Here is a 25,755-nt window from a genome sequence, read left to right as displayed (position 1 = left end):
CTAGACATAGGTGTTGTTTTATTGTTGCTTACTATTGTGTTGTATAATTAATCAATTAATTTCACAATTTACACATTTCTCAGTTTTAATTCAGAAACCAATTGTTTCTACTAACGGGACTTGTGTTTTTCAGACAGTAAAAGCCGATCAAATGCATAAAAAACACAAGCCAAGTTAGAAAAAACAATTGATTTCTGAATTAAAACTGAGAAATGTGTTAGTTGTGAAATTGGGGCAACCTTGGACCTCATCGGTTTTACAGTTGTGCCCAGTTGCTTGGTGCTGGGCAAGGTTGCCACAATGGTTTCTTGAAGCTTGTCTTGTGTTTTTGATATCTCTACTTTAAATGGCTGGGTACTTTTGAGAACTTGGTGATTTTTCACATTTCCAAAGTGTTTTAATTTCAAATTCATAATGCAAGGTTAACATTTTTTACTTCATGATAGAACAGTCCCAATTAACATAGTCTTTAAGGTTTCTGTCTTCTGTGGATTCGCTGGTGTGTTTTAAGGCCTTGTTTAAAACAGAAACTCTTCCCACAGTCAGAGCAGCGATACGGTTTCTCTCCTGTGTGAATTAGCTGGTGTTTCTGAAGGCCTTGTTTAAGACGGAAACTCTTCCCACAGTCAGAGCAGCGATACGGTCTCTCTCCTGTGTGAATTCGCTGGTGTGAAACAAGGCTGTCTGACCGACTGAAACTCTTCCCACAGTCAGAGCAGCGATACGGTTTCTCTCCTGTGTGAATTCGCTGGTGTGAAACAAGCCTGTTTGACTGACTGAAACTCTTCCCACAGTCGGAGCAGCAATATGGTTTCTCTCCTGTGTGAATTACCTGGTGTGAAACAAGTCTGTCTGACAGACTGAAACTCTTCCCACAGTCAGAGCAGTGATATGGTTTCTCTCCTGTGTGAATTCGCTGGTGTGCTTTCATGTCTGCTGACCTAGAGAAACTCTTCCCACAGTCAGAGCAGTGATATGGTTTCTCTCCTGTGTGAATTCTCTGGTGTGAAACAAGCTTGTCTGACCGACTGAAACTCTTCCCACAGTCAGAGCAGGAATACGGTTTCTCTCCTGTGTGAATTCGCTGGTGTGTTTTCAGGGATACTGAGTGACTGAAACTCTTCCCACAGTCAGAGCAGCGATACGGTTTCTCTCCTGTGTGAATTCGCTGGTGTGAAACAAGGTTGTTTGACTGACTGAACCTCTTCCCACAGTCAGAGCAGAAATACGGTTTCTCTCCTGTGTGAATTCGCTCGTGTGAAACAAGGTTGTTTGAATGACTGAAACTCTTCCCACAGTCAGAGCAGTGATACGGTTTCTCTCCTGTGTGAATTCGCTGGTGTGCTTTCATGTCTCTTGACCTACTGAAACTCTTCCCACAGTCAGAGCAGCGATACGGTTTCTATCCTGTGTGAATTCGCTGGTGTGAAACAAGGTTGTTTGAATGACTGAAACTCTTCCCACAGTCAGAGCAGCGATACAGTTTCTCTCCTGTGTGAATTCGCTGGTGTGTTTTCAGGGATACTGAGTGACTGAAACTCTTCCCACAGTCAGAGCAGCGATACGGTTTCTCTCCTGTGTGAATTCGCTGGTGTGAAACAAGGTTGTTTGACTTACTGAAACTCTTCCCACAGTCAGAGCAGCGATATGGTTTCGCTCCTGTGTGAATTCGCTGGTGTGAAACAAGGTTGTCTGACCGACTGAACCTCTTCCCACAGTCAGAGCAGCGATACGGTTTCTCTCCTGTGTGAATTCGCTGGTGTGAAACAAGGTTGTTTGAATGACTGAAACTCTTCCCACAGTCAGAGCAGCGATACGGTTTCTCTCCTGTGTGAATTCGCTGGTGTGTTTTAAGGCCGCCTAACTGACTGAAACTCTTCCCACAGTCAGAGCAGCAATATGGTTTCTCTCCTGTGTGAATTCGCTGGTGTGTTTTCAGGGTTCCTGCCCAACTGAAACTCTTCCCACAGTCAGAGCAGCAATATGGTTTCTCTCCTATGTGAATTCGCTGGTGTGAAACAAGGTTGTCTGACCGACTGAAACTCTTCCCACAGTCAGAGCAACAATATGTTTTCCCTCCTGTGTGAATTTGCTGCTGTGCTTTCAGGGTTCCTGCCCAACTGAAACTCTTTCCACAGCGAGTGCAGGAATATGGTTTCTCTCCTGTGTGAATTCGCTGGTGTGTTTTCAGGTTACCTGACTGACTGAAACTCTTTCCACAGTCAGAGCAATGATACGGTTTATTTTCTGCGTCAGTTCGCTGGTGTGTTTTAAAATGCCCAAACTGGTTGAAACCTTTCCCACAATCAGGATATTCTCCAGCACCCATCCTCACTTTAGCTGCTGGACTGGAAACTGGAAAATATGAACAGCAAAGAAAGTAAGAGGGACTGCTTGTAGGCTTAGGTAGGGATGGAAATAAGCCCCCCTTTGTATAGCAGTTTGACCCCTTCCTGGTTTTACTAGCAGTTTAATAAGACACACCTGTGCTTGTTACCTATACATTGGGGCTAATCAGGCTCATTTTAAAACCTGGAATAGGTGAATCTGCTATGCAACAGAGTCTTATTTCTATCCCTCACTTAGGGCAGGTGGTGGAGTGGATTAAAGCATGTGAATTTCAGCTGTGGGGGCTTGCAATACATTACAACAGCTTACATTATATCTGTATCTGAAGTTCACCAGTAGTGAGTCTTATCTTGAACTGATTAGAGTGGTACACGAAAAACAAATAGCTAGTAATGTAATCTACATGCTCCCTCCCTCCCTCTCAACTACACTGTGGATATCACGCAATCTAGAATGACAATGTCACAGCTACCGGGAGTCACTCACCTGCTAGACTGCATTCTGAATGGGAGCGTCCGTCTTCCTTTCCACCTCCTTGCATGCTGTTGCGAGAGCCTTCCTCTCCAGCGCCTTGCTCTCTCACGCAGATTCTCTCCAGCACCACGCTACACTCCCGCAGGCGTACAGGCTCCAGCTCAGGGATGTTTGGTTTGAAGATCTCGGATTCTTCCTTCCCTGGTTCCATGTGCTCAAACTCTACTTCAGGGGGCTCCTGTTTAATACAGACAGTTTCCAGCACCTCTTCTTGTTTCACAGGAAGGGGTTCTTCTGTCTGGGGGATCTCCAATTCATTGTTCTCATCTTTAATATCAGAGACCTCTGGCTGACTGCTGTCACATTGCATCTCACAGAGCTCCTGTTTAATGGGGAGGGACGCCAGCCCAGAGAACTCCACTCTAATGGGGACAAGTTCAAGTTCAGGGAACTCCTCTTTAATCTGGACAGATTCCATCTTCACACTGTCCATGGCAGCACGCGGGATTCTGTCTAGTAGCTGCTGAAAAACAAATGCATGTATTTATTTAAATACAGGGTTATGAAGGCCATTCAAGGGGCCGACAACATCTGTCCTTAATAGCAGAGGTGGCTTTGCTAATGAAGGGACATACAATTTCTTGTAATAACTTCATAATACCAGAGGATTTTATCTGTTGAAATGTTTACATAATGTATCCATTCCATATATTATTTATTGCAGATTTCTTTCGAGCAACATGTTCTAACATTTATTTCAGATTTGGAACATACCCAGTAGTCTCTGCATATAGGAATACCTCCTAAGAGAACACTTTTTGATATAGACTGACTACACAGGGGAAAGTTGACAGAGATTCATTTTTATTTTTTCACTCTGCTATTTCAAGCTGCATCTGTATTGTGAATGACTAGCGTATCATATCGGAGGCATGGATTAGTGATGAGACATTATCACTTTTACAAGTCAATTTGATTATCGATTATCAGTTACGATTATTCTAATAACATCCTTCTAGGGGCAAAAAGTCACAAAAAGGTTCCTGATTATTATTTTTTTATTCTAATTAAACTACAATAAACTTCAGTAACTTTTCCAACAGCACTTTCAAACCTAGAAAACATACAGGATGCATTATATTGAAGTCAATACTAAAGCAGCATAAGCAATATATAAACCATACCACTTCACAGAAACCACTTTTAAATAAAGAAGAAAAGCACACACACAATCTGACAATGCACTCTCATGCTCTCAACTGCCTGAATCTTCTCTTAGTCTTTCGAATCTCTTACACCCCAGGGAATTATGTACTGAAAAAAAATATCCAAAATGGTGCGGTATCTCTGAACAAGTGTGTGCAAAGTAACAAAACTATTGTGCAGTTGTATTGGGTCCTTCTCTCATACTGGATATGAAAATACTAGCATAAGTTGAAAAATAATAACTAGAAAACAATGGATTTTTTTTCTAAATTCCATGATTGATATAAAGGAAGACCAGCTCCTTCAGTTTGTCTTCCGAAAGAGAACGCCTCCGATCGGACAGGACAAGATTCCACAGCGAGGTGCTGCGCTCGGCATCGGCTGTATTTACTGCATCGATGTATCTGAAAGCTAATGTTTTCACATTAAGAAGACGGTCAGCTGTCGATGACCAAAACAAGTCAATGTCGAATTTCCCCTGTGGATCGCATCGGCCGTCACCTTCACAGTGTTCAAAGCAAAGCAATGAAAATCTTTTAGTCTCTCGTTTGCTGATATATTTGCAACGTGGGATCTTTGTCATAACATTTTCTGGCAAAAATCAGTCAATGTTCCCTTTATCCTCAGTGGGTCAACTACAACGAACTGAAAGCAGCGTAGTAACTGAGGATGATCCCGTGGTTAGTACACAGCTCCGTACTAAACTAGTGCGCAAGTTAAATACCAATTGCAACGAACTTGCAACAGGAGTCTTATTTCCATCCCTGGCTTAGGGCAGGTGGTGGAGTGGATTAAAGCATGTGAATTTCAGCTGTGGGGGCTTGCAATAGGTTACAACAGCTTAAGAGAACCAAATAAACAAAGCCTTTACTTTATGTGTAAAAGCAGTCAGTAAAGCCTTGGGATCAAAACCTGCCTTCAAAGACCTCCTGTAATGTTTCAGGTCTATTTCCTCCAACACATGCTACAATTATATCTTTAATTAGCATTACTTTACACATTTACAAAAATATCCATATACTGTTACACTGAACATTTATAATGATATATACAGTACTTTAGTGTTTCTCCCCCTTGGTATAATTCCCCCCACTCCCAGAGCAATGACTACATTATATCTGTATCTGAAGTTCATATAATACACACATATACAGTGCCTTGCAAAAGTATTCAGACCCCTGACCAATTCTCTCATATTACTGAATTACAAATGGTACATTGAAATTTCGTTCTGTTTGATATTTTATTTTAAAACATTGAAACTCAAAATCAATTATTGTAAGGTGACATTGATTTTATGTTGGGAAATATTTAAGAAATAAAAAACTGAAATATCTTGCTTGCATAAGTATTCAACCCTTGTGCTGTGGAAGCTCCCAGTTTACACTGATGAAAGAAATTGCCCTAACGAGGACACAATTTCCTTACCATTGGCTTCCACCTGTGAACCATTAAAGTTGCTGTCACATTTTCTGGATAACAACCCCACTGTTGAAGGATCATTGGTCAGGGTGTGAATCTGAAGGAAAATGAAGACCAAAGAGCATTCTACAAAAGTTAGAGATAAAGTAATACAAATGCATAGATCAGGGAAAGGGTACAAAATAATATCCAAGTGTTTGGCTATCCCAGTGAGCACAGTTGGATCAATAATCAGGAAGTGGAAGCTGCATCACACCACCCAGGCACTGCCAAGAAAATAAAATATCAAACAGAACGAAATTTCAATGTACCATTTGTAATTCAGTAATATGAGAGAATTGGTCAGGGGTCTGAATGCTTTTGCAAGGCACTAATTTATATATATATATGAGTCAGTTTTCGCGTCCCTCGTTGATCAGTGTTGTACACACACTATGGTATAGCGGTAGTTCGCCTGCCCCTCAATGTAAATACCCAGCTAACACACTAAGACTCAAACACGTTGTCATTAATATTAAACATAAAAACGTCGGTACCTTATTTTTTATTGATTAAATTGTTATATTTTAAATGGACTCGGTGTTGTTGATGACGTCACGCCTGTTCATTTAACAAACAAAGCGTCACAAACAAATAACCTTCAATTAAAATGAATAATACTGTAACTTGCCTTTTAGTCTCGTCCACGCCTTACAAACGGGTATGTAATATCGTTTAACTAAACACACAAATAATAATAATGATAATAATTAACCCGCCTCCTCACGGCTCGGTGTTTATCTCGCGCTGTTTGAGAAACGCCGCGCTCTGTTTGAAGCGTCAGCAGCTCGGAGTTCCCGGATGATGACGCGCACCCGCTCTCTGGGATGGAACCGCACAACAGTCTCGCGTTTTGATTGGTCCATGTCTGTCACATGAATGTGTCGTCACACGATATGTAAGAATGTACCTACAGTACACTGGGGACAGAGCATGCAGAGGGGAGTAGGGGCCAGTTTCATATGACATCTTTTGAGAGGGGTTAAGTATGTTCTATGAAGAAAGTTGAAGTGGATAAGCTGATGATTAGGATTCTTAGAAGCTGTCCTTATATTATTCCATACTGTGACCCAAGATATTTCTTTATCTACAAAGGATAAGTCCCTTTTCCAAACAGTATTAATCACCAAAGGTTTGTATGATGCCTGGAGAAGGAGGGTATAAAGTGTGGTCACCAAGCCCTTTCATTTCCCCCCTTAACTAGAATATTGTGTAATATGTGTGAAGGCAGCTCGGTACCCCAGGAATTCAGGCCAGAGTTTTTGAGATATTCTGCTTAGCTGACAGCCAAGTTTCTAAGTCATGCATGCTCAGTTGAACATAAACTGGGGTTGCATGGTGGTGTGTGCGTGCAGGGGTTGCATGGTGGTGTGTGCGTGCAGGGGTTGCATGGTGGTGTGTGCGTGCAGGGGTTGCATGGTGGTGTGTGTGTGCAGGGGTTGCATGGTGGTGTGTGCGTGCAGGGGTTGCATGGTGGTGTGTGCGTGCAGGGGTTGCATGGTGGTGTGTGCGTGCAGGGGTTGCATGGTGGTGTGTGCGTGCAGGTGTTGCATGGTGGTGTGTGCGTGCAGGGGTTGCATGGTGGGTGTGTGCGTGCAGGGGTTGCATGGTGGTGTGTGCGTGCAGGGGTTGCATGGTGGTGTGTGTGTGCAAGGGTTGCATGGTGGTGTGTGCGTGTAGGGGTTGCATGGTGGTGTGTGCGTGCAGGGGTTGCATGGTGGTGTGTGCCTGCAGGGGTTGCATGGTGGTGTGTGCGTGCAGGGGTTGCATGGTGGTGTGTGCGTGCAGGGGTTGCATGGTGGTGTGTGCGTGCAGGGGTTGCATGGTGGTGTGTGCGTGCAGGGGTTGCATGGTGGTGTGTGCGTGCAGGGGTTGCATGGTGGTGTGTGCGTGCAGGGGTTGCATGGTGGTGTGTGGGCGCAGGGGTTATTAAAACACTCTCTACACGGCTTAGTCTTCAGCAGGGCGGAGTTCCCGGATGGATTTTGTGTGCGTGCTCCTGAGCAGAGTCTCAGCCGCTCCACACAGACAGAGCGTCCATTCCCGGGGCAGCGGGTATACACAACAACTCTGAACATGCACACAATTATTATTATTATTATTATTTATTTCTTAGCAGACGCCCTTATCCAGGGCGACTTACAATCGCAAGCAAATACAAATACATTCAAGTGTTACAATACAAGTCATACAATAAGAGCAAGAAATACAATCATTTTTGTTCAAGTGTGACAAACCACAATTCAATAATACAGCAGATAATAGTGAAAGTTACATCAGGATATGATTAAATAGTGATAGTTACATCAGGATATGATTAAGTACAAAATACTACAGGTTAAACACTTGGCAGATTACAATATTCTGAAGTACAGGATTAAATGCAGTAAAATAGGGGGCAGATAAGAGCAAAATAAAGCACATTTAAATGAAGGGTGATAGTGTCCCAGGATACAACAGAGGAGTTCTACAGGTGCTGTTTGAAGAGGTGAGTCTTAAGGAGGCGCCGGAATGTGGTCAGGGACTGGGCAGTCCTGACATCTGTAGGAAGGTCATTCCACCACTGCGGAGCAAGGGTGGAGAAGGAGCGGGCTCTGGAGGCAGGGGAGCGTAGCGGAGGTAGAGCCAGTCTTCTAGTGCAGACGGAGCGGAGAGGTCGAGTGGGGGTGTAGGGAGAGATGAGGGTCTGGAGGTAGCTGGGTACACAACCACAATGCTCAAAGCTAACACTACAGGAATGCTTTTTTTTATTTTATTTAACAGCTGTAATACATACAGTACTGTATCGATGCCTCTGTAATTTCCATTGATAAATCATTACAAAAATAACATCTTAGAGTTTTATTACACTTGATAATCGGTTCCCTTTTCTCTTTTGCAGTTGTAGTTTTTGTTTTGCACTTTGGAAACATTAAAGGTAAAAACACAGATGAATATAATTGAAGTAGACTGTAAACCCGACACACACACACACAGCTCACAATATTACAGCAGATACCAGGAAAAACCTATTCAGGTAACTGACAGTGTATTCATTATTTACAATCACTCTGCAATATCCATGTCTTCATCCTCTACGTCAGCCTCCTCCACTTTCCTATTCTCATCCATGTCGCTGTTCGTGGTTGAATCATCTCCGCTGATGGCTGAATAGGGGAGGTCAGCAGGGTAATGTTCCTGCGTGGGGATAGGGAGACAGGCAGCACCAACGCGTTTAACTTCAACACTAACCCTTAATAAAATGTTCTTCCTGTTATTAAGCAGTGGTATAATGGGAAGCAGTGGTAAATTGAAAATAACAGAAGCCAGTTTTTACTTTAGTGAAGTAGGCTACAATTTGTTTTTCATTAAAAACGTGTTTATTGAAATTAATGTTCAGCTTTCATATTGAAGCTTGTTGTGGGCGACTCATTCAATCAAACCCAGTAGTGTGGAATTTGCTTTAATCGTTCAAGACGTTTTTCAACTCAAGTAAGCTTATTTGTGTTTAACAAACGACACACGAGCGTGGCAGTCCTATCACAGCCAGTGTCATGTTTATAGCACGCAGCTGAAATGGTAACGTGACAGCGCTGTCTCTTTTTAGCGCACGCAAGAACGTGCAGAAAGGATGGAACTCTGTTGAGAATTGGAAGACAACGCATTTGAGAGCAAAACATGTTATGACATTTTTAAATCTCATAGCTGAAGAGGTGCCGGCGCTATGCCTCGTCAAGCCTAGAGGTGCCGGGCTGAGTCCCAGCCAGCCCTGGCACAAATTAACCAATATATATATTTATTTTTATATATATATATATATACACACACACACAATGTAACCCCCAAAGTCACTCTAAATAAATTTAATCAAGTTGCATTCACTTACTAATTCAAATTGTATTTATAACACTGGTCCATTTTAAGTTAGTTGAACATTCAAATTTACTTTAGTTGTTCAAACGTAAATGGTTGAAGTAGAACCAGGGGACTGGATTCCCATCAGCCCTTGCAGGGCTTGTACAATTTATTTTTTGAATTGTTTGTTTATTGTGTTGTTGTTTTGTGTGTGTGTGCGGTTGCACACGTGTGTTGTGTTTGCTTGTCTCTTGTGTCCCCGGCTGCCTCCCTTGCACGTGTTCTCCTTGTGTTGTTTGTGGCCAGCCCCGTTCGGCGGTCAGTCTGCGGATGTGACGTCACTCCCTTCTCCCTCTGTCTGCATCTCTGCGCTTGCCTGGTTCCAGCACTTGTAAATGCTGCCAGAAGCACAGAAGCAGAAATGCTGCACTTGCAGCTAATAAAATAACTTGCTGGTTTCACACTGTTTCCTCAGCTCACTTTTTACTGTTAAAATTAATTAAACATTTTCAAACGAACAAAAAATTACATCTAACGTCTGTGTATGAGCTGCTGCCTGTTGTTTTCCTGTGTGTGTGTGTGCGTGTGTGTGTGTGCACCGCCCCCTGCGGGCTCGCTCTGCTGTGCGAGTGGTGGAAAGTTATGCAAATCACCTACTCTAGCCTGACCAATGAGCGGTGAGGATAAGCTTATATTAAGAGCAGCCTGCGTGTGGTTGTTTTGGCTGGAGCCTCAGAGAGTTAAAGAGGAGCTCCCTGTACTGCATTCGAGCTCTAAACATGCTGAAGTGTTGCAATACCCAGGAGAGCTGTGTGCTAGCTGGAACTAGAGGGGAAGATTAACCAGTATCTTGCTAAACAACAGGAATTCTGTGGAGCATTAAAACACACAAATAATGACAAATAAAAATAATAAACACATCTAAAAAATATAATTTATTGCACATTAGATCATTTTAAAAAATGCATGATTAGTTGTGACTTTTTATTTTCATGTTTTTTTCACTACCTAAAAGGCTCTTTCCCAGCAGTCCTCTATATCCTCTGAATGCAGAGTCTGCCTGGGTGCTGCGTCACATGATGAAGGCTCCAGCACTGACAACGACTCACAGAGGCAGAGCGATAGAACTCAATTTGATACAACAACCTTTAAAAAGTACATTTTGCTAATTTAAATACAAGTTAGACATAGGTGTTGTTTTAGCATTGCTTACTATTGTGTTGTATAATTAATTGATTAATTTCACAATTAACACATTTCTCATTTTTAATTCAGAAATCAATTGTTTCTAGTAACTGGGCTTGTGTTTTTCAGACACAGTAAAAGCCGATCAAATGCATGAAACACACAAGCCAAGTTAGGAGAAACAATTGATTTCTGAATTAAAACTGAGAAATGTGTTAGTTGTGAAATTGGGGCAACCTTGGCCCCCACCTCTTTGATAGTTGTGCCTGTTTGCTTGGTGCTGGCCAAGGTTGCCCCAATTGTTTCTTCCAAGTTAACTTGTGTTTTTGATACAAGTTAGAAGAAACAACTGGGGCAACCTTGGACCTCATCGGTTTTACAGTTGTGCCCATTTGCTTTCTGCTGAGCAAGGTTGCCCCAAAGGTTTCTTGAAACTTGTCTTGTGTTTTTGATATCTCTACTTTAAATGGCTGGGAACTTTTGAGAACTTGGTGATTCTTCACATTTCCAAAGTGTTTTTGTTTCAAATTCATGATGCAAGGTTAACATTTTTTTCTTCATGATAGAACAGTCCCAATTAACATAGTCTTTAAGGTTTCTCTCCTGTGTGAATTCGCTGGTGTTAAACAAGGTTGTTTGACTGACTGAAACTCTTCCCACAGTCAGAGAAGGAATACGGTTTCTCTCCTGTGTGAATTCGCTGGTGTGCTTTCATGTCTCCTGAGTAACTGAAACTCTTCCCACAGTCAGATCAGCGATACGGTTTCTCTCCTGTGTGAGTTCGCTGGTGTGCTTTCAGAGTTCCTGGCTGACTGAAACTCCTCCCACATTCAGAGCAGCGATACGGTTTCTCTCCTGTGTGAATTCGCTGGTGTAAAACAAGGTTGTTTGACTGACTGAAACTCTTCCCACAGTCAGAGCAGTGATACGGTTTCTCTCCTGTGTGAATTCGCTGGTGTGAAACAAGGCCTTTTGACCGACTGAAACTCTTTCCACAGTCAGAGCAGCGATACGGTTTCTCTCCTGTGTGAGTTCGCTGGTGTAAAACAAGGCTGTTTGACCGACTGAAACTCTTCCCACAGTCAGAGCACCAATACGGTTTCTCTCCTGTGTGAGTTCGCTGGTGTGCTTTCAGAGTTCCTGGCTGTCTGAAACTCTTCCCACAGTCAGAGCAGCGATACGGTTTCTCTCCTGTGTGAATTCGCTGGTGTAAAACAAGGTTGTTTGACTGACTGAAACTCTTCCCACAGTCAGAGCAGCGATACGGTTTCTCTCCTGTGTGAGTTCGCTGGTGTGCTTTCAAGTCTCCTGAGTAACTGAAACTCTTCCCACAGTCAGAGCAGCGATACGGTTTCTCTCCTGTGTGAATTCGCTGGTGTGAAACAAGGCTGTTTGACTGACTGAAACTCTTCCCACAGTCAGAGCAGCGATACGGTTTTTCTCCTGTGTGAGTTCGCTGGTGTGCTTTCATGTCTCCTGACCTACTGAAACTCTTCCCACAATCAGAGCAGTGATACGGTTTCTCTCCTGTGTGAGTTCGCTTGTGATTTTTCAGGTTTCCTAACTGAGTGAAACCTTTCCCACAGTCAGGATATTCTCCACCGCCCGCCCTCGCTTTAGCTGCTGGACTGGAACCTGGAAAATATGAACAGGAAAGAAAGTAAGAGGGACTGCTTGTTGGCTTAGGCAGGGATGGAAATAAGCCCCCCCTCTGCATAGCAGTTTGATCCCTTCCTGGTTTTACTAGCAGTTTAATAAGACACACCTGTGCTTGTTACCTATTCATTGGGGCTAATCAGGCTCATTTTAAAACCTGGAAAAGGTGAATCTGCTATGCAACAGGAGTCTTATTTCCATCCCTCACTTAGGGCAGGTGGTGGATTTGATTAAAACATGTGAATTTCAGCTGTGGGGGCTTGCAATAGGTTACAACAGCTTTAAAAAAACAAATAAACAAATCCTTTACTTTATGTGTAAAAGCAGTCAGTAAAGACTGATGCTGGTAAAACCGAGCCCTGGGATCAAAATCTGCCTTCCAAGACCTCCTGTAATGTTTCAGGTCTATTTCCTCTAACACATGCTACAAATATATCTTTAATTAGCATTACTTTACGCATTTACAAAAATATACATATACGGTTACACTGAACATTTATAATGATATATACAGTACTTTAGTGTTTCTCCCCCTTGGTATAATTCCCCCAACTCCCCGAGCAATGACTACATTATATCTGTATCTGAAGTTCACCAGTAGTGAGACCTATCTTGAACTGGTTGGAGTGGTACAACAAAAAACAAACAGCTAGTAATGTAACCTACATGCTCCCTCCCTCCCTCCCTCTCAACCACACTGTGGATATCACGCAATCTAGAATGACAATGTCACAGCTACTGGGAGTCACTCACCTGCTAGACTGCATTCTGAATGGGAGCGCCCGTCTTCCTTTCCACCTCCTTGCATGCTGTTGGGAGAGCCTTCCTCTCCAGCGCCTTGCTCTCTCACGCAGATTCTCTCCAGCACCACGCTACACTCCCGCAGGCGTACAGGCTCCAGCTCAGGGATGTTTGGTTTGAAGTCCTCAGATTCTTCCTTCACTGGTTCCATGTGCTCAAACTCTACTTCAGGGGGCTCCCATTTAATACGGACAGTTTCCAGCACCTCTTCTTGTTTAACAGGAAGGGGTTCTTCTGTCTGGGGGATCTCCAATTCATTGTGCTCAGCTTTAACCTCAGAGTCCTCTGGCTGACTGCTGTCACATTGCATCTCACAGAGCTCCTGTTTAATGGGGAGGGAAGCCAGCCCAGAGAACTCCACTCTAATGGGGACAAGTTCAAGGAACTCCTCTTTAATCTGGACAGATTCCATCTTCACACTGTCCATGGCAGCACACGGGATTCTGTTTAGTAGCTGAAAAACAAATGCATGTATTTATTTAAATACAGGGTTATGAAGGCCATTCAAGGGGCCGACAAAATCTGACCTTAATAGCAGAGGTGGCTTTACTATTGAAGGGACATACAATTTCTTGTAATGACTTCATAATACCAGAGGATTTTATCTGTTGAAATGTTTACATAATGTATCCATTCCATATATTATTTATTGCAGATTTCTTTCGAGCAACATGTTCTAACATTTGTTTCAGATTTGGAACATACCCAGTAGTCTCTGCATATAGGAATACCTCCTAAGAGAACACTTTTTGATATAGACTGACTACACAGGGGAAAGTTGACAGAGATTCATTTTTATTTTTTCACTCTGCTATTTGAAGCTGCATCTGTATTGTGAATGACTAGCGTATCATATCGGAGGCATGGATTAGTGATGAGACATTATCACTTTTACAAGTCAATTTGATTATCGATTATCAGTTACGATTATTCTAATAACATCCTTCTAGGGGCAAAAAGTCACAAAAAGGTTCCTGATTAAATGTTTTTTTATTCTAATTAAACTACAATAAACTTCAGTAACTTTTCCAACAGCACTTTCAAACCTAGAAAACATACAGTATGCATTATATTGAAGTCAATACTAAAGCAGCATAAGCAATATATAACCCATACCACTTCACAGAAACCACTTTTAAATAAAGAAGAAAAGCACACACAATCTGACAATGCACTCTCATGCTCTCAACTGCCTGAATCTTCTCTTAAAGTCTTTCGAATCTCTTACACCCCAGGGAATTATGCACAGAAAAAAAAAAAATATTCAAAATGATGCAGAATCTCTGTACAAGTGTGTGCAAAGTAACAAAACTATTGTGCAGTTGTATTGGGTCCTTCTCTCATACTGGATATGAAAATACTAGCATAAGTTGAAAAATAATAACTAGAAAACAATGGATTTTTTTCTAAATTCCATGATTGATATAAAGGAACACCAGCTCCTTCAGTTTGTCTTCCGAAAGAGAACGCCTCCGATCGGACAGGACAAGATTCCACAGCGAGGTGCTGCGCTCGGCATCGGCTGTATTTACTGCATCGATGTATCTGAAAGCTAATGTTTTCACATTAAGAAGACGGTCAGCTGACGATGACCAAAACAAGTCAATGTCGAATTTCCCCTGTGGATCGCATCGGGCGTCACCTTCACAGTGTTCAAAGCAAAGCAATGAAAATCTTTTAGTCTCTCGTTTGCTGATATATTTGCAACGTGGGATCTTTGTCGTGGCATTTTCTGGCAGAATCAGTCAATGTTCCCTTTATCCTCAGTGGGTCAACTGCACTGAACTGAGAGCAGCGTAGTAACTGGGGATGATCCCGTGGTTAGTACGCAGCTCTGTACTAAACTAGTGCGCAAGTTAAATACCAATTGCAACGAACTTGGAGGCTGAAGTTAGTCCCCAGCTGCGTACTAAAAAAGGTCTCAATTGCACCGAAGCCAAAAATAACTGCTGCTGCCCTCTAGAGGATACAAAGTATGGGACTAACTTAGTTTAACTCTAATGGACTAAGAATTTTAGTATCGTACTAAGTGGAATAGTGGAAGACATGTGAAAGTCCCAGAATGTACTGGCAGTTTATTTTTGCTGAAATAATAATGTGTGCATATAATATACACACATATACAGTGCCTTGCAAAAGTATTCAGACCCCTGACCAATTCTCTCATATTACTGAATTACAAATGGTACATTGACATTTCGTTCTGTTTGATATTTTATTTTAAAACACTGAAACTCTAAATCAATTATTGTAAGGATGTCATTGGTTTTATGTTGGGAAATATTTTTAAGAAATAAACTGAAATATCTTGCTTGCATAAGTATTCAACCCTTGTGCTGTGGAAGCTCCCAGTTTACACCGATGAAAGAAATTGCCCTAACGAGGACACAATTACCTTACCATTGGCCTCCACCTGTGAACCATTAAAGTTGCTGTCACATTTTCTGCATAAAAACCCCACTGTTGAAGGATCATTGGTCAGGCTGTGAATCTGAAGGAAAATGAAGACCAAAGAGCATTCTATAGAAGATAGATATAAAGTAATACAAATGCATAGATCAGGGAAAGGGTACAAAATAATATCCAAGTGTTTGGCTATCCCAGTGAGCACAGTTGGATCAATAATCAGGAAGTGGAAGCTGCATCACACCACCCAAGAAAAGGCCGTCCCTCAAAACTCAGCACTCAAACAAGAAGGAGACTTGTGAGAGAAGCCACAGAGAGGCCAACAATCACTTTGAAGGAGCTACAGAGTTCAGTGACTGGGAGTGGAGTAATGGTGCACCAGTCAACCATATCAAGAGCTCTGTATAACACTGGCCTGTATGGGAAGGTGGCAAGAAAGAAGCCGTTACTCAAAAAGTACCATCTGAAAGCACGTCTGGAGTTTGCCAGAAAGCATGAGAGTGTCCCAGCTGCGATGTGGGAAAAGGTTTTGTGGTCAGATGAGACCAAGACAGAGCTTTTTGGCCGACACTGTGTGCAAAGCTGGTACATACTTACCCCAAAAGACTTAAAGCTGTTATTGCAGCAAAAGGTGGCTCTACCAAATATTAATGTGTGGGGGTTGAATACTTATGCAAGCAAGATATTTCAGTTTGTTTTATTGTTCTTAAAAATATTTCCCAATCTCACCTTACAATAATTGATTTTGAGTTTCAGTGTTTTAAAATAAAATATCAAACAGAACGAAATGTCAATGTACCATTTGTAATTCAGTAATATGAGAGAATTGGTCAGGGGTCTGAATACTTTTGCAAGGCACTGTATATATACACACACACACATATATATATACACACACACACATATATATATATATATATATCTCCCATGTTTGTGGCTCAGATGCCGGGAGCTGTTTAGGGTTATGTTGTCCTGGTTGCCACCTTGCTGGCTATTCAAGCCACAGTGAGCAGCCCCATCGTGTGCCACATAATCAGGGTGCCTCGGACAAACCATTTGAATGTTTTTTGTTTTTTTCTTTTGCACATTTTCAGTTAATCTTTTTTTTTTTTGGTTGCTTTTTTGTCCCTTTTGTATATATGACAATAATTGCTTTAATTTGTTCCAATTTCACGTATGACGTATACCTGTAACCTTTATAATTAAAGAGTTATAGCCACAAATCTAACAGTAAAAACATGTGAAAATAACTCGGACCCTATTATTAACCTCCTTGTGCTCCGTATTTCGGGTGAGACGCTGTGTATGCATAGTTCACACATACCCTATAGTCTCTGTAAGTTGCCTTGGATAAAGGCGTCTGCTAAACTAATTATTTATATATATATATATATATATATATATATATATATATATATATATATATATATAGGTCAGTTTACGCGTATTTCAAAATAAAAGTCTCAAATAATCTGCTAAAAAAATGCCTTTATTTTTGTTTATGTTGCTTATTGTATTTCTATTTGTTTGTATTTCTATTATATTATATATTTTGTATGTAAAAATCTGTCATGTGTATATTTCATACATTCCTGAAAAAATTAAGGATTGTAACTCAGTAAAAGGCGGGTGAAATGTAATGAAGAGACTCATAGTGAATAGAAAATAGGGTTGGATGTGTCAGATTTACGTCCCTGCTATTGTTGCTGGGGTTTTAGTAGTGCCCGGGTGCTGAAAACACGACATTTTGACTGGTAGGTTGTGTATTTCAGACATTCCTGAAAAAATTAAAGATTATAACTCAATAAAAGGGGGTTAAATGTAACTAATTCACTCAAAAATAAAATAATGATTGTAACTAAAACAATAGGGATATTTTATTCTTTGTATGTTAATGTAACCCTGTTTAAGCTCCCTGTTGGTAGGTGGAAGTATTAGATTTTCTGACCCAGCTTATCGTTGACCTTGGGCTTTAAGATCTGTTGTGCCAGGAATACCATGGCTGTGCATGAAGGTCCGATACCTCTCAATATTTGAACACTTCCCCGTCACATGCTCAGATCTGTGGTGTACTGATGGTGTACATCTCAGTGATGACTGTGGAATGAATCTCCTTGCACAGCTCATGTGGTGTGCAGCTTACTGTTTACTGCACAAGAGACCAAACCAGCAACAACAGGTTTGCAGAGCAGTAAACCTGGCCTCACTCCACGTGTGGTTGTGAGAGGGTCAGCACCAGCGATCAGCAGGTTTGCAGAGCAGTAAACCTGGCCTCGCTCCACGTGTGGTTGTGAGAGGATCAGCACCAGCGATCAGCAGGTTTGCAGAGCAGTAAACCTGGCCTCGCTCCACGTGTGGTTGTGAGAGGGTCAGCACCAGCGATCAGCAGGTTTGCAGAGCAGTAAACCTGGCCTCGCTCCACGTGTGGTTGTGAGAGGATCAGCACCAGCGATCAGCAGGTTTGCAGAGCAGTAAACCTGGCCTCACTCCACGTCTGGTTGTGAGAGGGTCAGCACCAGCGATCAGCAGGTTTGCAGAGCAGTAAACCTGGCCTCACTCCACGTGTGGTTGTGAGAGGGTCAGCACCAGCGATCACCACGTTTGCAGAGCAGTAAACCTGGCCTCACTCCAGGTGTGGTTGTGAGAGGATCAGCACCAGCGATCAGCAGGTTTGCAGAGCAGTAAACCTGGCCTCACTCCACGTCTGGTTGTGAGAGGGTCAGCACCAGTGATCAGCAGGTTTGCAGAGCAGTAAACCTGGCCTCACTCCACGTGTGGTTGCGAGAGGGTCAGCACCAGTGATCAGCAGGTTTGCAGAGCAGTAAACCTGGCCTCACTCCACGTGTGGTTGTGAGAGGGTCAGCACCAGTGATCAGCAGGTTTGCAGAGCAGTAAACCTGGCCTCACTCCACGTGTGATTGTGAGAGGGTCAGCACCAGTAATCAGCAGAGCTGATCCTTTCCAGTGGGCCGAGGTGAAGCACGCTACCACCGAGAAGGCAGCGGAGGAGCTATTCCTGGCGATGATGTCTGTAAGTATTAAAACTTCATTTGTGTTGTTTTAATTTGATGTTCTTTGGCATTAGACAATAAAATATGCAAAACAATCTGAGTGATTGTCAGTTCTGTGCTATTATCTGAATTACATTTCCTCAATGTGTAGCTGAATTACATTCCATTAACGTGGATTGTATATAAAAACAAAGTGAAGGGTGAACGGTCTTAAAAAAAGGTGTCTAATAAGGAAGTAGGGCTGATTACAGGTGAGGTGATGGAGAAGGAGGTAGGTAGGACTACAGCTCAGGTGAAGGAGGGAGGTAAGACTACAGGTGTGAAGCATGGAAGTAAGACTACAGGAGAGAGGTAGGACTGCAGGTGCAGGTGTGATGAATACACTAAACATTACACTGAATATTACTAAACTTAAGGGAGGAAGTCCAACCACAACCAAACACAAAAAACATAAAGGAAAAAAAGCAAATCCATTAGATTATACAGTAACTGCAAATGCCATTCATGATGTTAAACAAAGCAATAAAAAAACAAACACATTTCAATTTTTAGGACTGACTGAAATACACAACCTACCAGCTAAAATGTCGTGTTTTCAGCACCCGAGCACTACTAAAACCCCAGCAACAATAGCAGGGACGTAAATCTGGCACAACCAACCTCATTTTCTATTCACTATGAGTCTGGTCATTACATTTGAACCCCCTTTTACTGAGTTACAATCCTTAATTTTTTCAGGAATGGCTGAAATACACAACCCTCTAGTTGCCAAGTACCATCACAAACTAAAAAGAGATTTAAACACATAGATAATACATTATTAGCAATGCATTTCTGAAGGTATGTAAGTCACATAGATTATTTTCGTGTTTTCATTTGAACAGCTATACTGTATGTTTGTACTCATTCACAGCATACCTTAGTATGTGTTAACAGAATCCTATAAGACACATCTTATTTCCATTAGTATGGGGGTCTACACCAGCAGTCATTAAAGATACAAACTTGAATGAGATGGTTTAAAAAAACACATCAACACTAAAAAGAAAATGATCTTTTTATTTGCTCCAGCATCACCAGCAAAAATGGTTTTGTGCTGGTACCCAGTGAGTGATGTGGAGCACTTTCTTGGTCTGTGGCCTGAACCACTGCTGTATAATGCAGAATCCATTGCTTACAATACAATAAGCTTCTACATTATTTTCATTTTAATGAGATTATTTAAGTGAATGCACTTTTAATAACAAAGGACCCACATTGTTATTTTTAAATCTTGTTTAAAAGTGTTTTAATATATATTTTTTTATTATTAATAGTACTTTTTTCTATTTCTGTATTTTATTCTGTATTCTGCTTACCAAGTGCTTTGGGCTGCTTTTAATAATTGTACTGTATGTTTCTGTACTTCACTCTGCTGGATTCTGCTTGTAAAGCGCTTTCAGCCACTGTATTACACATTGATTGCACTATACAACTCAAGATTATTATTACATTGTTTAAGGCAGTGACTCCCAAATTATTATTATTTCAGAAGTAGCCTCTCTAATTCCTACAGAGCAAAATCAATTAATAAATAATAAATTACCTGGTGTTGAAGTCTTGGTCTCTGTTAACATATATTAAGCCTAATAAATGATCATTTATCATCTTGTTTTTGCATTTATAGGTTACAGTAATTTATACAGTATATGCAAAAACAACTAATATATTATATAATATATATATATATATATATATATATATATATATATATATATATATATATATATATATAAATAAATACAGGAGACTTTGGTCATTAATAATATTAATAATTAAATTAATAATGTATACTTCTTGCTGCTGCTTTTACTGTCTCTTTCAGTCGTTATATGAGAGTGACAGGATGGAGGGACTTTTATTTTGGAAAAAAACAGCCGGTTTCGACATCGAGATGCGGAAGTAGCATACGCCGGAAGAGAAATTGTTGCTAGCTTCACGGAGATAAAAACATCGGTACCTTATTTTTTTATCGATTTAATTGTTATATTTTAGTTTAATTTTTATATTTTAAATGGACTCGGTCTTGTTGATGACGTCACGCCTGTTCATTTAACAAACAAAGAGTCTCACACACGCGCGCGCGTCACAAACAAATAACCTTCAATTAAAATGAATAATACTGTAACTTACCTTTTAGTCTCGTCCACGCCTTACAAACGGGTATGTAATATCGTTTAACTAAACACACAAATATAAAATCCTCCGCAGGGCTCCGTGTTTACCTCCTGCTGTGTGTTTGAAACGCCAGCAGCGCCGCGTTCCCGGATGCAGTTTGTGCGCATGCTCCGAGGCGGAGTCTCTTCTTCTGGTTAATCTATAGGACGCATCCCATCTATTATATTAGATGATGAGCGCCCTCCATCTCTACTCCTTTGTGTGTCTTTGTTTTACTTTATTTTTCTGTCATCTTTATTTATTATAACTTCCCTTCTTTTCCTGTTTCCTTTATATATTTCGTCAGTATCCTTTCTCTATTCAGTCTCCCGTCCTCTTTCCCCAGCAAGTTCTTTATATTGACTTCCTATACCTCCATTTCTCTCAGCCTCCTCTCCACTTTCCTTCTCTGCTCCTCATATTTCTCACACTTTAATAAATAATGTTCTACTGTTTCAGCTACTTTACATTTTTCACACTTTCCATCTTCATGTTTCTCCAGTCTTAAAAGATGTTTATTTAAAGAACTCTGCCCAATCCTTAACCTATCCAACACTCTTTCCTCTTTCCTTCCCAACTCTTTATTCACCTCTTTCTGGATATTATGATAAAACCTTCCTTTTATGCTTTTAAGCTGAGTCTCAGCTGCTCCATCGAGCTCCATAGAGGCGCAGCGTCCATTCAAAACTAACACAAGAAAGAGTTCACATCCTTTTTTTATTTAACGGCTGTAATTCATACAGTACTGTATCAATGCCTCTGTAATTTCCATTGATAAATCATTACAAAAATAACATCTTAGAGTTTTATTACACTTGATAATCGGTTCCCTTTACTCTTTTGCAGTTGTAGTTTTTGTTTTGCACTTTGGAAACATGAAAGAAAAAAAACACAGATGAATATAATTGAAGTAGACTGTAAACCCGACACACACACACACAGCTCACAATATTACAGCAGATACCAGGAAAAACCTATTCAGGGAACTGACAGTCTATTCATTATTTACAATCACTCTGCAATATCCATGTCTTCATCCTCTACGTCAGCCTCCTCCACTTTCCTATTCTCATACATGTCGCTGTTCGTGGTTGAATCATCTCCGCTGATGGCTGAATAGGGTAGGTTAGCAGGGTAATGTTCCTGCGTGGGGGTAGGGAGACAGGCAGCACCAACGCGTTTAAGTTCAACACTAACCCTTAATAAAATGTTCTTCCTGTTATTAAGCAGTGGTATAATGGGAAGCAGTGGTAAATTAAAAATAACAGAAGCCAGTTTTTACTTTAGTGAAGTAGGCTACAATTTGTTTTTCATTAAAAACGTGTTTATTGAAATTAATGTTCAGCTTTCATATTGAAGCGTGTTGTGGGCGACTCATTCAATCAAACCCAGTAGTGTGGAATTTGCTTTAATTGTTCAAGACGTTTTTCAAATCAAGTCAGCTTATTTGTGTATAACAAACGACACAAGAGCGTGGCAGTCCTTCTATCGCAGCCAGTGTCATGTTTATAGCACGCAGCTGAAATGGCATAAATTAACCACTGTTTATATATATCTATGTACTGTAACCCCCAAAGTCATTCTAAATAAATGAAATCAAATTACATTCACTTAAAATCTCAAATTGCTTTCCTCCATTTTAAGTTAGTTGAACATTCAAATTGACTTTAGTTGTTCAAACGTAAACAGTTGAAGTAGAATCAGGGGACTGGATTCCCATCAGCCCTTGCAGGGCTTGTACAATTTATTTTTTGAATTGTTTGTTTATTGTGTTGTTGTTTTGCGTGTGTGTGCGGTTGCACACGTGTGTTGTGTTTGCTTGTCTCTTGTGTCCCCGGATGCATTGTCCGAGTGGTGGAAAGTTATGCAAATCACCTACTCAAGCCCGACCAATGAGCAGTGAGGATAAGCTTATATTAAGAGCAGCCTGCACTCTGCATGTGGTTGTTTTGGCTGGGGACTCAGAGAGTTAAAGAGGAGCTCCCTGTACTGCATTCGAGCTCTAAACATGCTGAAGTGTTGCAATACCCAGGAGAGCTGTGTGCTAGCTGGAACTAGAGTGGAAGATTAACCAGTATCTTGCTAAACAGGAATTCTGTACAGCATTAAACACACAAATCATGACAAATAAAAATAATAAACACATCTAAAAAATAAAATTTATTGCAGATTGGATCATTTTAAAAAATACATGATTAGTTGTGACTTTATTTTCATGTTTTTTTCACTACCTAAAAGGCTCTTTCCCAGCAGTCCTCTATATCCTCTGGCTGCAGAGCCTGCCTGGGTGCTGCATCACATGATGAAGGCTCCAGCACTGACAACGACTCAGAGAGGCAAAGCGACAGAACTCAATTTGATACAACAACCTTTAAAAAGTACATTTTGCTAATTTAAATACAAGTTAGACATAGGTGTTGTTTTAGTGTTGCTTACTATTGTGTTGTATAATTAATCAATTAATTTCACAATTAACACATTTCTCATTTTTAATTCAGAAATCAATTGTTTCTAGTAACTTGGCTTGTGTTTTTCAGACACAGTAAAAGCAGATCAAATGCATGAAAAACACAAGCCAAGTTAGTAGAAACAATTGATTTCTGAATTAAAACTGAGAAACGTGTTAATTGTGAAATTGGTGCAACCTTGGCCCCCACCTCTTTGATAGTTGTGCCTGTTTGCTTGGTGCTGGCCAAGGTTGCCCCAATTGTTTCTTCCAAGTTAACTTGTGTTTTTGATACAAGTTAGAAGAAACAACTGGGGCAACCTTGGACCTCATCGGTTTTACAGTTGTGTCTGTTTGCTTTCTGCTGAGCAAGGTTGCCCCAAAGGTTTCATGAAGCTTGGCTTGTGTTTTTGATATCTCTACTTTAAATGGCTGGGTACTTTTGAGAACTTGGCGTTTTTTCACATTTCCAAAGTGTTTTTGTTTCAAATTCATAATGCAAGGTTAACATTTTTTTCTTCATGATAGTACAGTCCCAATTAACATAGTCTTTAAGGTTTCTCTCTTCTGTGGATTCACTGGTGTTTCTGAAGGCCTTGTTTAAAAAGCAAACTCTTTCCACAGTCAGAGCAGCGATACGGTTTCTCTCCTGTGTGAATTCGCTGGTGTGAAACAAGGTTGTCTGACTGACTGAAACTCTTCCCACAGTCAGAGCAGCGATACGGTTTCTCTCCTGTGTGAATTCTCTGGTGTGAAACAAGGCTGTCTGACCGACTGAAACTCTTCCCACAGTCAGAACAGTGAAATGGTTTCTCTCCTGTGTGAATTCGTTGGTGTGTTTTCAGGTTTCCTGAACAACTGAAACTCTTCCCACAGACAGAGCAGCAATATGGTTTCTCTCCTATGTGAATTCGCTGGTGTGTTTTCAGGGATACTGAGTGACTGAACCTCTTCCCACAGTCAGAGCAGCGATACGGTTTCTCTCCTGTGTGAATTCGCTGGTGTGTTCTCAGGGATACTGAGTGACTGAACCTCTTCCCACAGTCAGAGCAGCGATACGGTTTCTCTCCTGTGTGAATTCGCTGGTGTGTTTTAAGGCCGCCTAACTGACTGAAACTCTTCCCACAGTCAGAGCAGCAATATGGTTTCTCTCCTGTGTGAATTCGCTGGTGTGTTTTCAGGGTTCCTGCCCAACTGAAACTCTTTCCACAGTCAGAGTAATGATACGGTTTATTTTCTGCGTCAGTTCGCTGGTGTGTTTTAAAATGCCCAAACTGGTTGAAACCTTTCCCACAATCAGGATATTCTCCAGCGCCCATCCTCACTTTAGCTGCTGGACTGGAAACTGGAAAATATGAACAGCAAAGAAAGTAAGAGGGACTGCTTGTAGGCTTAGGTAGGGATGGAAATAAGCCTCCCTTTGCATAGCAGTTTGATCCCTTCCTGGTTTTACTAGCAGTTTAATAAGACACACCTGTGCTTGTTACTTATACATTGGGGCTAATCAGGCTCATTTTAAAACCTGGAATAGGTGAATCTGCTATGCAACAGAGTCTTATTTCCATCCCTCACTTAGGGCAGGTGGTGGAGTGGATTAAAGCATGTGAATTTCAGCTGTGGGGGCTTGCAATACATTACAACAGCTTACATTATATCTGTATCTGAAGTTCACCAGTAGTGAGTCTTATCTTGAACTGATTGGAGTGGTACACGAAAAACAAATAGCTAGTAATGTAATCTACATGCTCCCTCCCTCCCTCTCAACCACACTGTGGATATCACACAATCTAGAATGACAATGTCACAGCTACTGGGAGTCACTCACCTGCTAGACTGCATTCTGAATGGGAGCGCCCGTCTTCCTTTCCACCTCCTTGCATGCTGTTGGGAGAGCCTTCCTCTCCAGCGCCTTGCTCTCTCACGCAGATTCTCTCCAACACCACTCTACACTCCCGCAGGCGTACAGGCTCCAGCTCAGGGATGTTTGGTTTGAAGTCCTCCGATTCTTCCTTCCCTGGTTCCATGTTCTCAAACTCTACTTCAGGGGGCTCCTGTTTAATACGGACAGTTTCCAGCACCTCTTCTTGTTTAACAGGAAGGGGTTCTTCTGTCTGGGGGATCTCCAATTCATTGTGCTCAGCTTTAATCTCAGAGACCTCTGGCTGGCTGCTGTCACATTGCATCTCACAGAGCTCCTGTTTAATGGGGAGGGACGCCAGCCCAAAGGACTCCACTCTAATGGGGACAAGTTCAAGGAACTCCTCTTTAATCTGGACAGATTCCATCTTCACACTGTCCATGGCAGCACACGGGATTCTGTTTAATAGCTGAAAAACAAATGCATGTATTTATTTAAATACAGGGTTATGAAGGCCATTCAAGGGGCCGACAAAATCTGACCTTAATAGCAGGGGTGGCTTTACTATTGAAGAAATACAGAATTATCAGTTACGATTATTCTAATAACATCCTTCTAGGGGCAGAAAGTCACAAAAAGGTTCCTGATTATTTTTTTTTAATTCTAATTAAACTACAATAAACTTCAATAACTTTTTCAACAGCACTTTCAAACCTAGAAAACATACAGTATGCATTATATTGAAGTCACTACTGGGGATGATCCCGTGGTTAGTACACAACGCCGTACTAAAAATGGTCTCAATTGCACCGAAGCCAAAAATAACTGCTGCTGTCCTCTAGAGGACACTAAGTATGGGACTAACTTAGTTT

General features: G+C 41.2%; 1 pseudogene; it reads right to left on the bottom strand.

Moving 5' to 3' along the window:
* Window positions 1–177: 177 nt before the first annotated feature.
* On the bottom strand, window positions 178–25,348 carry LOC131706927 (zinc finger protein 91-like; annotated as a pseudogene).
* Window positions 25,349–25,755: the final 407 nt, after the last annotated feature.

The sequence above is a fragment of the Acipenser ruthenus genome, chromosome 38 (assembly GCF_902713425.1).
Source record: "Acipenser ruthenus chromosome 38, fAciRut3.2 maternal haplotype, whole genome shotgun sequence".
NCBI lineage: Eukaryota > Metazoa > Chordata > Actinopteri > Acipenseriformes > Acipenseridae > Acipenser > Acipenser ruthenus.
Note: the sequence above shows the minus strand (reverse complement) of the source record. Positions and strands in the feature narration are given on the sequence as shown.